General features: G+C 44.5%; 1 protein-coding gene across 5 annotated transcripts in view; it reads right to left on the bottom strand.

Moving 5' to 3' along the window:
- Positions 1-574: 574 nt before the first annotated feature.
- FAM168A (family with sequence similarity 168 member A) overlaps positions 575-11,075 on the bottom strand; it is a 213,300-nt gene continuing 202,799 nt past the window's right edge. For all 5 annotated transcript variants that reach the window (XM_056795003.1, XM_056795005.1, XM_007491011.3 and 2 more), the window contains one exon: positions 575-9,769. The gene's annotated coding sequence lies outside the window, so the exon portion shown is untranslated. The remainder of the gene's footprint in view (positions 9,770-11,075) is intronic.

The following is an 11,075-nucleotide window of genomic DNA, read 5'->3' as shown; positions in this document are numbered from 1 at the left end:
ATTGGTTCCAAGGCAGAAGAGTGGTCAGGGCTAGGCAATGGGGGCTGAGTGACTTGCCCAGGGTCACGCAGCTGGGAAGTGGCTGAGGTCAAATTTGAAACCAGAACCTCCAGTCTCAATCCACTGGGCCACCCAGCTTCCCCCATCATGGGCTTTTAATTAAATCACATTAGCACTATAGAAATGAAAGTTAGCCTTACTCTTTCCCCTGCTAGTAAACTCTTTTGAAATCCACTTCTGACTTGGGTGCTTGCTGCTGAGGAAAAGGAGTGGTGTGACAGGGTTAGCCTGTGTAATGAGTAGTGGGGTTTTATGTTTTTCCCCAAAGACTGATGTCAGTGATAATGTGGAGGGAGGGCTGCTTCCCAAGAGCAGGACCCTTTGGGATCCTTCCTGATAAGTGCTCTTAGGATTGCAGATTGAAGGAAGGGAGCAGTAGCAGGAAGGATACTACCATCCTTTCCATTCAACTCCCAATTGGTCATCCGTTTCCCACATGTGTACTTATGTGACCTACCCTCCCCTTCCCCCAACCCCTCAGAAAAGTTGCTAAGCTTGGCCACCTGGGCCAGTGTTTTTGGGAAACATTTTAATAGTTATTGAATGTTCTACATCTTACAGTGAGTATCATACAGTTACAAATTCTTGGCTTAAATCTGTCTGGGAGATCACGCTGATCTTCAAAAACAAAGAAAACAATAACAGAAACAGAAACCCAAACAAACCAAGTCAGATTGACATTTCATACACACAAGCTGGGGCTGCAGGGCTGCCATATTCTTAAAAACTCCAGGCTGTGTCTCTAAAATACATTAAAGTCCTTGGATCGAGTTTGGAAGACATTGGTCAAAGGTGGTTTTTTAAAATAGGTTTTCTCTTTGTGTGTGGGTCCCAATAAAATCTGAAAATTGGGATCCAACCTGAAGATTAAAATTAATTTAGAAAATACAAAATCATATACCCCCCAAAAGGTTAAATATCATAGGAATGCATATCCCCTGGGATGAGCTACGGATTGAATGCTGATGTTGGACGAGGTTGGGAGATACAAAGGGTGCTACTGAGAAGCCATGTTAGATCCATTCCGCTCCCTTCGCAAACCATGTGGTCGATCTGTACGAGAATAAGAACCAGGCAATACACAGGCCTCCAGATGTCACGGATCACCATTCTAGGTAGGGGGAAATGTTCTCTGCGCCCAATTAGGCCTATATGACTGTGGCAAACCAAGGATATCCTCAACTGAACCCCTGGTGATGGGAGGATGATATCATTACTTCCCCTTGTGCACGTCGCGGGGTAGGGAACGGTTAGTGGGTGATGGTGTCCTTGCCAAGCCACTGGTTATGGTATTATTCAATCTCTCCAAACATAAGCTATAGCTGCTGTTGGGAGCTGACATGGAAAGAACATGGGCCTCACCAATGTTCCAGGCAGAGTACTCACCATCCTAGAAGGCTAGCGCTTCCACTTGAAAGATGCTGCCAGAGCCAGATTCCATGACCTGCACCACTCTCCTGGACTACCTGCCCTGGCTCCAGCCCAAATGCTAGATTCATTTGCTCCCTCTTCAGCTGGCCTTTTTCTTGGGTGGAACTAAAAAGTCGTCAGGACCCAATAGCACATTGCAGAGGTAACACGTGATGAAACTGAGGAAAGACTACAAGAACCTAACAGATAAGTTTGTGGACCGAAGGAGTATCAATCTGCCAAACTCAAAAACAATTTAGTGAGGAAGCAGGGTATAAAGAAGAAATCTGGACCACAGATCAGGAGATTTCTCTTCAAGTCCCAGCTTTTTTACTAGATGCAGGTTTTGAGTAAGACACTGACCCTTTTCTGGACTTCAGTCTCCTTACTCTATAAAATAGGGTTAATAAGCCTTGGATTGGCTACTTCCTAGAGATTTTGTTAGGAAAATGCTTTTTGTTAGCTATAGCCATAGAAACAGGAACTACTATTTCAAGAGTTTCACAACCCTTAAGAAGGGATAAAGGAGACAAACAACCAGGCCACCATCTCCCCAGGCAGCTGTGCCTACATTTGACTGTGTGGTGTGTAAGTTTCCTCCTCCCTAATCTTCCCCCCATCACCTTTCTGAGAGAGATGCTTGGGCTCTTCTCTGCTGGTCTACTCAGACACTGCCCCACTCCCCACCGGGAGCACTTTCTCAAGATGGGGAGGTGCAGCTTTGACATTCTTCTCCAAAGTCAAAACTTGGAGCCCCAAGGTGCCACAAGCCATGGGAATCTTAGAGACCCTTATCTGCCACTTTCTGTAGAAGTCCTTGTACTAGAGAAACCTCAGAGCCTTCATAAAACATTGAATTTGGAGTCCAAAGGGACCGTAGAGATCATTTGAGTCTAACTTCTTTATTTTACAGAGGAAGAAGCAAACTATTGTTTGGGAGGGAAAAGGTCTTGCCAGAGATCACCACCTATAATCTCTGCTTCTAGCTACACCATGATTTGTAAGGTAGAATGAGGGGAGGGGGATCTCTATAGACTGGGAAGTTGGAGGCTTGGCCTCATATCTTGACTTCAGCCAGACTTGCTATGTGAACAGGGGCTGGTTGTTCCCTCTTCTGTTAAATGGGGTGAGATGGTTAAGTGATCGTTATCATAATATCTGGTCCCACCTAGTTCTTAAAAAATCATAGGGGTCATCTAATTCTACACGAAATATTTAAATAGGTCAACAAAGCTGTAAATACTGGGATAGTCAAGCACATTTAAAGTTCTAACACGGCCCTGACTACTCTCTAGGTCATGTTGTTTGGTCAACCTAAAGCCTTTGGTGTTTCTAGAAATGGTGATCACTTTACCCCCATCCCACCCCAACCCTATCATAAAGAGAATCAAAGAATGGTAGAGCTGGAAGGAACCTTAGATCAGCTACTTCAATACCCTATTTTTACAGATGAAGCAACTAAGACCCAAGGGAGGGAAAGTACCTCCCCTAAGGCACATAGCTAATGCTGGAATGACAGTGCCCTTATCCTTGGAGTCCTGACTCTATAATGACCAAGTCTTCTCATCCTCATCTTCCAACCTCTTGGGAAATGCTGATATCAGAAAACTAGAGCTGGGCTGATGAGTTTCTCAGTTATCATGAAAAGGGAAGCTTATGAGATTATGCTCGGTAATAAAATGCAAGTTAAGATTTGTCTACTCGGGGTTCTTTCTGGGGTCACGCTTCCATGGTAATATTTGGTTCAAGGCCTTATTGCAGTTTGGAACAGAGAACAAAGCTATCCGAGACCCTATGGCGGCAGCAGCATTGTTAAACAAATTAAATCACTAACACTCTAGGCTCCCATCATCACCTCCCTTAAAGCATCACCTAAAGGATTGCAAGTCTGAAGGGATGGTCCACCCAAGTCTTTGCTGAACTTAGCATCTCTTTCACTGCCTGCTTACAGTAAGGATCTGGGAAATGGTCATTGTGTTTTGTAAGTCCTGTTCATTACCTATCAAGAAGCAGGCACAGGTATAGGAAGATTGGCCTCCTCTTTTTGATAATGGCTCCCATTGCCAGGGTGTTTTAAGGTTTACAAAGTGCTTTCCTCACAACTCTATGAGGTAGGTAGTGCAAGTATTACTATCCCTCTATGACAAATGGGGAAAGACAAAGGCCCAGAAAGAGGGCCTGACTTGCCTTGCCCACAGTCACATGGTAGGATGCAAAGCCAGATCTTCTGACTCCCAATCTAGTACTCTCCAATGTGCTGGACAGCACAGGGCTAGGCAGTTGGGTAAGTTAACATAGGATGTCCAGGTCTACAAAGCAACTCAGCCCAAGTCACATAGTTAGAAATTAGACATGAGATGCAAAACCAGTTCTCCTACTTCCAATTCTAGTGCTCTTGCCATCATTCAATGTGAAAGATCAAACTTGAACTTGGGTTCCTTTCCACTACATGATGCTCCCATCTCCCACTTAGCAAAGGAGCCCAAGGCTGAGGGCAACCACTTAATGCTTTTGCGGCCAGACCCCCAGAGCAGGATCGTGTCCATCAATCACTGTTCTTTGCTATCTGAAGAGTTATAACTCAAGGTTTTGGAAAATCATAGAACTAAGGGGAGTTCACAATATTTTCACTTGTATTTGGATAGGAATGCCCTCAATATTGCCATTAAGCAGTAAGCAGCTTCTGCTCAAAGGCCTCCAGTGGCCCATTGCCCTGACTGTTGTTTTCCCTCATATCACAATGAAATCTATCCCCTATAAAATATGGTGGTGGGATGTGGTGAGGCCTAGGTGATCTTTATGGCCCCTCTCAGCTTTGACATTGACCTAAGGTCCTTCCTACCTTTCATTGTGGGGCCAAAATACAAGGTAATCTCTTCCTTTCTCCCTTATGGGTGAGGGGTGGGGGTGAGGGTGGAGAGGGCAAGTGTCCCAGACTCCTTACAATGAAGAAAATGAGCTGTGCTGTTGTACTGTACCAAGTCAAATGGGGTTTGTCTTCTGCCTCATCTTACTCTTCCTCAGACACTCAGGTGTCTGAGTTATTTGTGTATGTCTTTTTCCCCATCCAAATGCAAACTTCATAACAGTAGGGGTTGTGTCATCTTGGGTGTTTGATAAATATTTTTAAATTTACTTGCCTGGGGATGGGAGGTGCAACTAGCCTCTAACAGGCCTCCCCACTCACTGCTTCTCTGGCTCATCCTGGTGCACATTCCCACTGTGCAGCAGGGAAAGGAGTCCTCTTCCAAGAATCAGGAGGCCTGCTTTTTTAATTCCAGCTCAGACACCAACTCAGTGCAACATGGGACAAGTGACTTTCTCCTACGAATCTCAATTTCTTCCTCTTTGAACGAGGAGGTAGAATTGCTCCATCCCTGAAGTCTTTCTCCAGGTTAACTGTATTCTATTCTAATATTCTATTTCCTTAGATCCCTTTCTAATTCAGACCTTCTCTGTTTCATTCTAAATGGACTTCTGACTTTCACACTCAGGGCTCTAGGGCCACTTTCATCTCTGACATACAAACTCAATTTTCTTCCTTTCATATTAGTGGCTGGCTAAATGTTGTGGACATCCTTTCTCTAACCTTAAATCAAAAGGTTTGCTTCTTGAGGGGTTGAATTCCTTCAAACATTCTTGACCTAAGATACATGAACTTGTTTTTTGAAAAATTTTGATAATGGCATTTTTCTTTTAAACCCGTAGCCTCCTAACTTAGTATCAATTCTAAGACAAGAAGGACACAGGTGAGGCAATCTGGGTTAAGTAACTAGTCCAGACTCAAACAGCTAGGAAGTACCTGAGACAACTACATTTCAATGATTGGTTCTCTTCACAATCTTACATATTTTATGCATTTAAAAACATAACTTTGAATAGGGGTCCATTGGCTTTACTCACGGTTAAGAACCCTTAGACTAGAAGACTTGTCTCTAAGGCCTTCTCTAACTTTAGAATATTGAATTCTATCCAAGCTTATCATCCTATACATTTGCCTGAGTGTGAGTGTCTCCTAAGGGTAATGGTGGTAGAAATATGTTGCAAGACAATTTGGGTTCCTGGCCTGGGCATTCAGATTTGGGTTTCCAGTGCTAGCTCTGTTACTAGCACAAAATTGGGTTTCCAGAGCCAGCTCTGTTACGTTGGGCAAATTGATTCCCCTCTCTTGGTCTCAGTTTCCACATCTGTAAAATGGGGACCATAATACTTGCACTGTTGATCTTGTAGAATTGTTGAGAGGATTAAATGATATAACATATATAAAGCACCAAGTAAGTACTAATATTTCCCTTCAGAAATGTGACCTACTAATAGTTACCTCCAAACTAAGGTGAAGACAGCCAAGCAAGGGAGCCCCCAAAGATACAGTCCCTACCAGTGCTCTCTCCTCCTAACATCCCTGACTCTTAATCATTCCTGCCAACATACACATCAAATTGTTCAACTAGACAGTTGTTGTTTTTTCTCTCTCACTTTCTTTCTCTCTTATGTTTCTTCCCCAAGTGGCCAAGATCTTTTTACTCAGAGGTACTAACAACTGAGGCCATATGAAACTAGTCCTTCTTGGCCAACCCTGGGCTAACTTGCTTGTAGTTGGGGTCTGGTTTTGAATTTTTTGTGACTTCTCTGTGATTCAATCAGGCCCTGGGTTTCAGAGTCCAAGGGCAAGGATACCTCTGGTTAAGGAACAGAATACGTCATCATACCTATAAGCATTCTCCATCACAAACACCCTCCTAGACACACGCTGAAGGCCTCTAAAACAATGCAGTTTTCAGAGCTACAAGGTCAATTAGCTTCCTTTCTTTTACCATCGATGCTGATAGAAATATGGTCTGAGCATAAAACTTCTGAAATCTCTTTACCTCACTTCCTCACTCTTTTCCCACATGGACTTCAGGAAAACTGAGGCAGCATGGTGCTGAAGACTGCAGTACCTGTCTTGGCTCTGCCATAAATTAACTGTGTGACTTTAGACAAGTCCTTTCCTTTCTGTGGGCCTCTTCTTCCTGTGTGAAATGGAGATAATCACTCTTTTCCTGCCCTTCTTCTAGTTTTAGGGTGGAACAAATCCAATATTGGAAGAGAAAATACCGTGAAGTCTTTGTCTGGTGCCATAAATATGGGAGGCATCTTTTTTGTTTTTGATTTGGTGGCAATAACGTGTGATGTCTACTGGTATCCACAAAATATTAAAAGAACTTGGGGAAGTCCCTCATTGTACTGGATGGAACCATTATGGAAAATTTACAGAAAGAATTGAGAATTGCAGGGGATAAGAAGAAATAGAAGGGGTTAGCAGCATTGCTGAGATCATAGCTCCATCCAAGGATTATTTAAGGCGATGTTAGAGATCCATAAATCAAGATTTATAAAACCAAAATAGGGTGGGTGTCTTTGTAAAACTATGTGGGTTAACACTGGAAGTTGTTTATTTTAAAAACAAATTGAGGCATAGCCCAAAACACCATCAGGTGTATACTATATATGTAAATATATGTATGTGTATCTTTGTTACTTCTGAAATTTCTGAAATTATCTATTTTAAAAACCACTTTCGATAATGACTTTTCCCCCCATGAAGCAAGAAAGGGACAACAGATGGGAGAGCCTGAATGAGTGCTGTGCCAGGACACAAGAAATATGAAAAGGCCCAAAGGAAGCTTCTGGTGTGGCAGGTGTATCCTCTATGGAGATATCAGAGAAGGACATAGCCAAGAATCTCAATGGATGGATAAGTATAGAAGGGTTATAACCAAGTGCCATGGAAATCATTGTGTCACTGAAATACTAAGCAATCAATGACTTTAAAAATCATGACCATTGCTTTTCTATATCAGGTACAAAACAAAGGCTAGGATGACCTCCTTTGTGAGGAGGCTTGAAGGAGAAATTTTGCTTTGTATGGAAGATGACCCAAGTGCCCTTCCAGTTTTGAGTCTATTTTTGTTCTGAGGGGACTGAAAACAAATTTGAATTGGCTTAATTTTCTAAGGAAAGCCATTATTTAAAGAATGGAATAAGATGTACACTCTGTAAGGGTCGGTTTCTCTTTTCATTCCTTCTTTTTCTTACCCGACACTGAACACCACCAAATAGTTACTGAAAGCCCAGTTGGAAGCTGTAAGATTTTCTTACAAGTCCATTTCATCCAATGGTCCAGGGAAATGTTAAGACTTCCCCTTTTGCCCGCAAACAATACAGGGAGGGCACCTTTTCCCTCACCTTTTCCAAGGCTTTGGCCAGTATCTGGCCCAGTGGTCCCAACTCGAGTTGCTTTTCAGGATTATGTCCTGGGACAGGGTCCTGGGACCTCAGATGGTAATCTATCTCCCTTTCTCAGCATGTCCTCCTCCTCCTCTGAGTACAATCTCCATTTTGTTTTCCTAGCCCGGCTTAAAGGATATTTGGTCCTACAGCACCCAGAGGATGCTTAAATCTAGGCCATGTTGAGGTGCCACACTTTTCTGGCCCCACTGGGAGCCCTGCTCCCTTCCTTTCACCCTCTCCTGAAAGGCTTGGCCTTTAGGAGTGTGACCTGCTATGTGCCTCCTGTGTTATTTCCCAAGGATGCTTCTTCCTCTGCTGTGTCCTCCTCCCTCTGGTTGTTTGCCTTTATTGCTTTATGCCCACTTGCTGTCCAGCTCTCATCATGTTGGCCCCTTCTTTAGGTAGCTTCACTTGCTGTGTGACCTAGGGCAAGTCAGTTCCCCACTATGGGTCTTGGTTTTTTCATCTGTAAAAGGAAGGGGTTGGACAAAATGGTCCCTTCCAGCTCCAGGAGTTTAGGAAATATTTATTGCTATTGCTCCATGATCCCTATTTCACCCTATTTTCCTTACTGCCCCCATAGTCCTTTCCCTGGAAGTACCTCAAATGTTACTCAAACACTTCTTCAATGAACAAAATAGCGTTAGCAGCATCTAGGACCTGGTGCTGGGCAGTAAGGACTTCCGGTGCTCTGGTCCTAATCTACTTGGCTGTGCCTGCCCTGACATGCCAGAGAGTGTCCCACCAAGCAGCGGTGGCATAGTCTCCATCAGAGGATGCCACTACACCTGCCTTAAAACTGATCCCATACCTCACCTCTCCTAGGGAGGTCAGCTCAGGATGATGGATTTCCTGGGCTCTCTCTGGGTGCTTGGGCCTGGCGACTTCCTCTACCACCCAGGAAATGGCAGGTCCTGGAAAGCAGACATCCTGATGCATGACTTGAGATCCCTGTGTTTCTTTTCTATCCATACTGTCTCATCCGAGGCTGTTGCACGCTCAGTTGCCCTCAAAGGAACTGCCTGGTTATGACACAGTGCAATCAATCAGAAGGTCTGACACCCAGATGGTCCAGTACTTGGGATGTCTGATACCCTTAAGGTCTGGTAATCAGAAGATCCAGTACCCAGGTCTGACAGTCCCTTCAAGTTCTGGTCACCAAAAGAACCTAGAAGGTTCTAATACCTAGAAAGTCTGGCAATGAGACCTATTACAACAAAGCGGCAAATCCTATGCCAGTTTCCAGGCATGACACCTCCTTTCTTTCCATCCCTTGGCCTCCAAGACCATTCCTGTCCCCTTCCCCTCCCCCCACCCTCCCACCCCATTCCTCTATTCAAAAAGCAGTCCGACCTTTCACAAGGAACAAATCCAAAGCCTTTCTATGTCCTAAATCTAACGTATGCCACGGCTAACATTCCCCCGAGTTTGGGACTCCTATCGATGGGCTGGCCTTAGATGATGGATTATGATTGGTCATGACAGCTCTCTGGAAGACGAGAGTTTCGTGTATCGTGGTATGGAAGAGTCAACAACTGATATCACTCCCCCCGCTCCCCAAAAGAACAAAGAGAAGGAAGTCAAACCAGAATGGAGACCACTCGCCATACCACGCACCATTCTCGCTACAAGGAACAAACAAACCGACCCAGTCGCTGTCTGAACGACTCAAAACAAAACACCAGCAGAGGGTATGCCACCCCGAAACTGAACGCTTGGGCCTAGAAATGAGAAGACTAAAGAGACTGGGACCACTGGCCAGGGTCAGAGTGAGGGTTGTCATCTGGGGGATGCGATGGGAAGTGGACTGGCAGAAGGGGCCCAGGGAAGAGGGAGAAGATCAGAAAATGCAGCTTTTTCCCAAAAAAAAAAGAAAGAAAAAGAAAAACCCCAAACACTAAAGGATGCATAAAGTGACCCTGGCACTTTTCAGTGGTTGTTCTTGCAGACGAGCATGGCGCTGGTCTGGAATCATGCCAGCACCGGGTGTAAGACGAGTTGTTGCATACCATGTCTGACTCCCAATCTGTGGAAACAAGAGAGAAGCAAAGGGGAATAGTAAGTAGGGTCACAGAAGGGGAGCTACTGAAGCACATTCAGGTAAAAAAAAGGCCCTCTGGGTCACAGACAAGGCCGTGGGGTGCTGGCACTTCTGCCCATGGCTCGTGCTGCCAGGCTTTTGGTAGGTACACTTGTCACCTGGCCCTCTACATCTCAGGGGTCCCAACTGGTTCCATGCTCCATGTGGGCCTGCTTCTTGCACCTGTCCTGCCTCTGACTAGTTGCCCTTCTCTTCTGGCCCCCCATTCTATTACTGCCATTGCTCCCAACTGCTCTTCTCAGCATCCCCCTGACTCCCCAGACCAAATCATAGCTCTCTGACCATTACTACCCTCAGTGTTTTGACTCCCTCTTTCAAGGTCCTGAAGTGTGTTGTCTTATTTATCTGTATCCTCAGCACTTGGCACAGGACAAGCACTTACTATATGATTTTTCATTCATTTGTTCTCATTTCTTTTTATTTTTTAAATTGAAAACATTTTTTAAACCCTTATCTTTCATCTTGGAGTCAATACTGTGTATTGGCTCCAAGGCAGAAGAGTGGTAAGGGCTAGGCAATGGGGGTCAAGTGACTTGCCCAGGGTCACACAGCTGGGAAGTGTCTGAGGCCAAATTTTAACCCATTTCTTGGTGTAGCTCTCAATCCACTGAGCTACCCAACTGCCCCCTTGTTCTCATTTCAATTGCTGTGATCAAAGTATTTTATAAACTGTAAAGCATTATAGAAATCTGAGCTAGGATCATAGTTTCTGATTGGCTCCATTAACTACTATGAATCATCTCGTGTCTTAACACATAGGTTGCACATGGCCCTGCCTTGCCTACACCACTGCTTGCCCTGCCCTTTTTACCCACTGAGGAACTTTCGGGGAAACCCCAGACTTCCCAATCTGGAACTTTAAGGCTAAGTTTGGAGAATGTAATTCAACTGGACAGGAACCAAGCCATACAAACTTAGCAGAAGTCACAGGGAGGCAGGTGTCAGTCCAACAGAAAGAACTATTCAAAGGGTAACTGCTGTTTTACAGTGAAATCAGCTCCTTCTAAATTGAAGGAGCTCTCCAACCCTCAAGGTAAAGGCTGGACTATGATTTATGAGGAGGCACTGCCAGTGAAAGGCCTATTAAGGTAAGGCTAGATTACACAACCACTGAGGACTCCAAGATCTGGATTGCTTTAGCTACAAAACACAAAGGAAGTTGCTTTTGTCTTTGCTCTTAATTCCCATTTATCCCTAGCCATGGGCTAGGAGTCAGAAAACCTGGATTCCA

Source organism: Monodelphis domestica, chromosome 4 (assembly GCF_027887165.1).
Source record: "Monodelphis domestica isolate mMonDom1 chromosome 4, mMonDom1.pri, whole genome shotgun sequence".
Lineage (NCBI taxonomy): Eukaryota > Metazoa > Chordata > Mammalia > Didelphimorphia > Didelphidae > Monodelphis > Monodelphis domestica.
The sequence above is the reverse complement of the archived record's forward strand: the minus strand, read 5'-3'. Positions and strand labels throughout refer to the sequence as shown.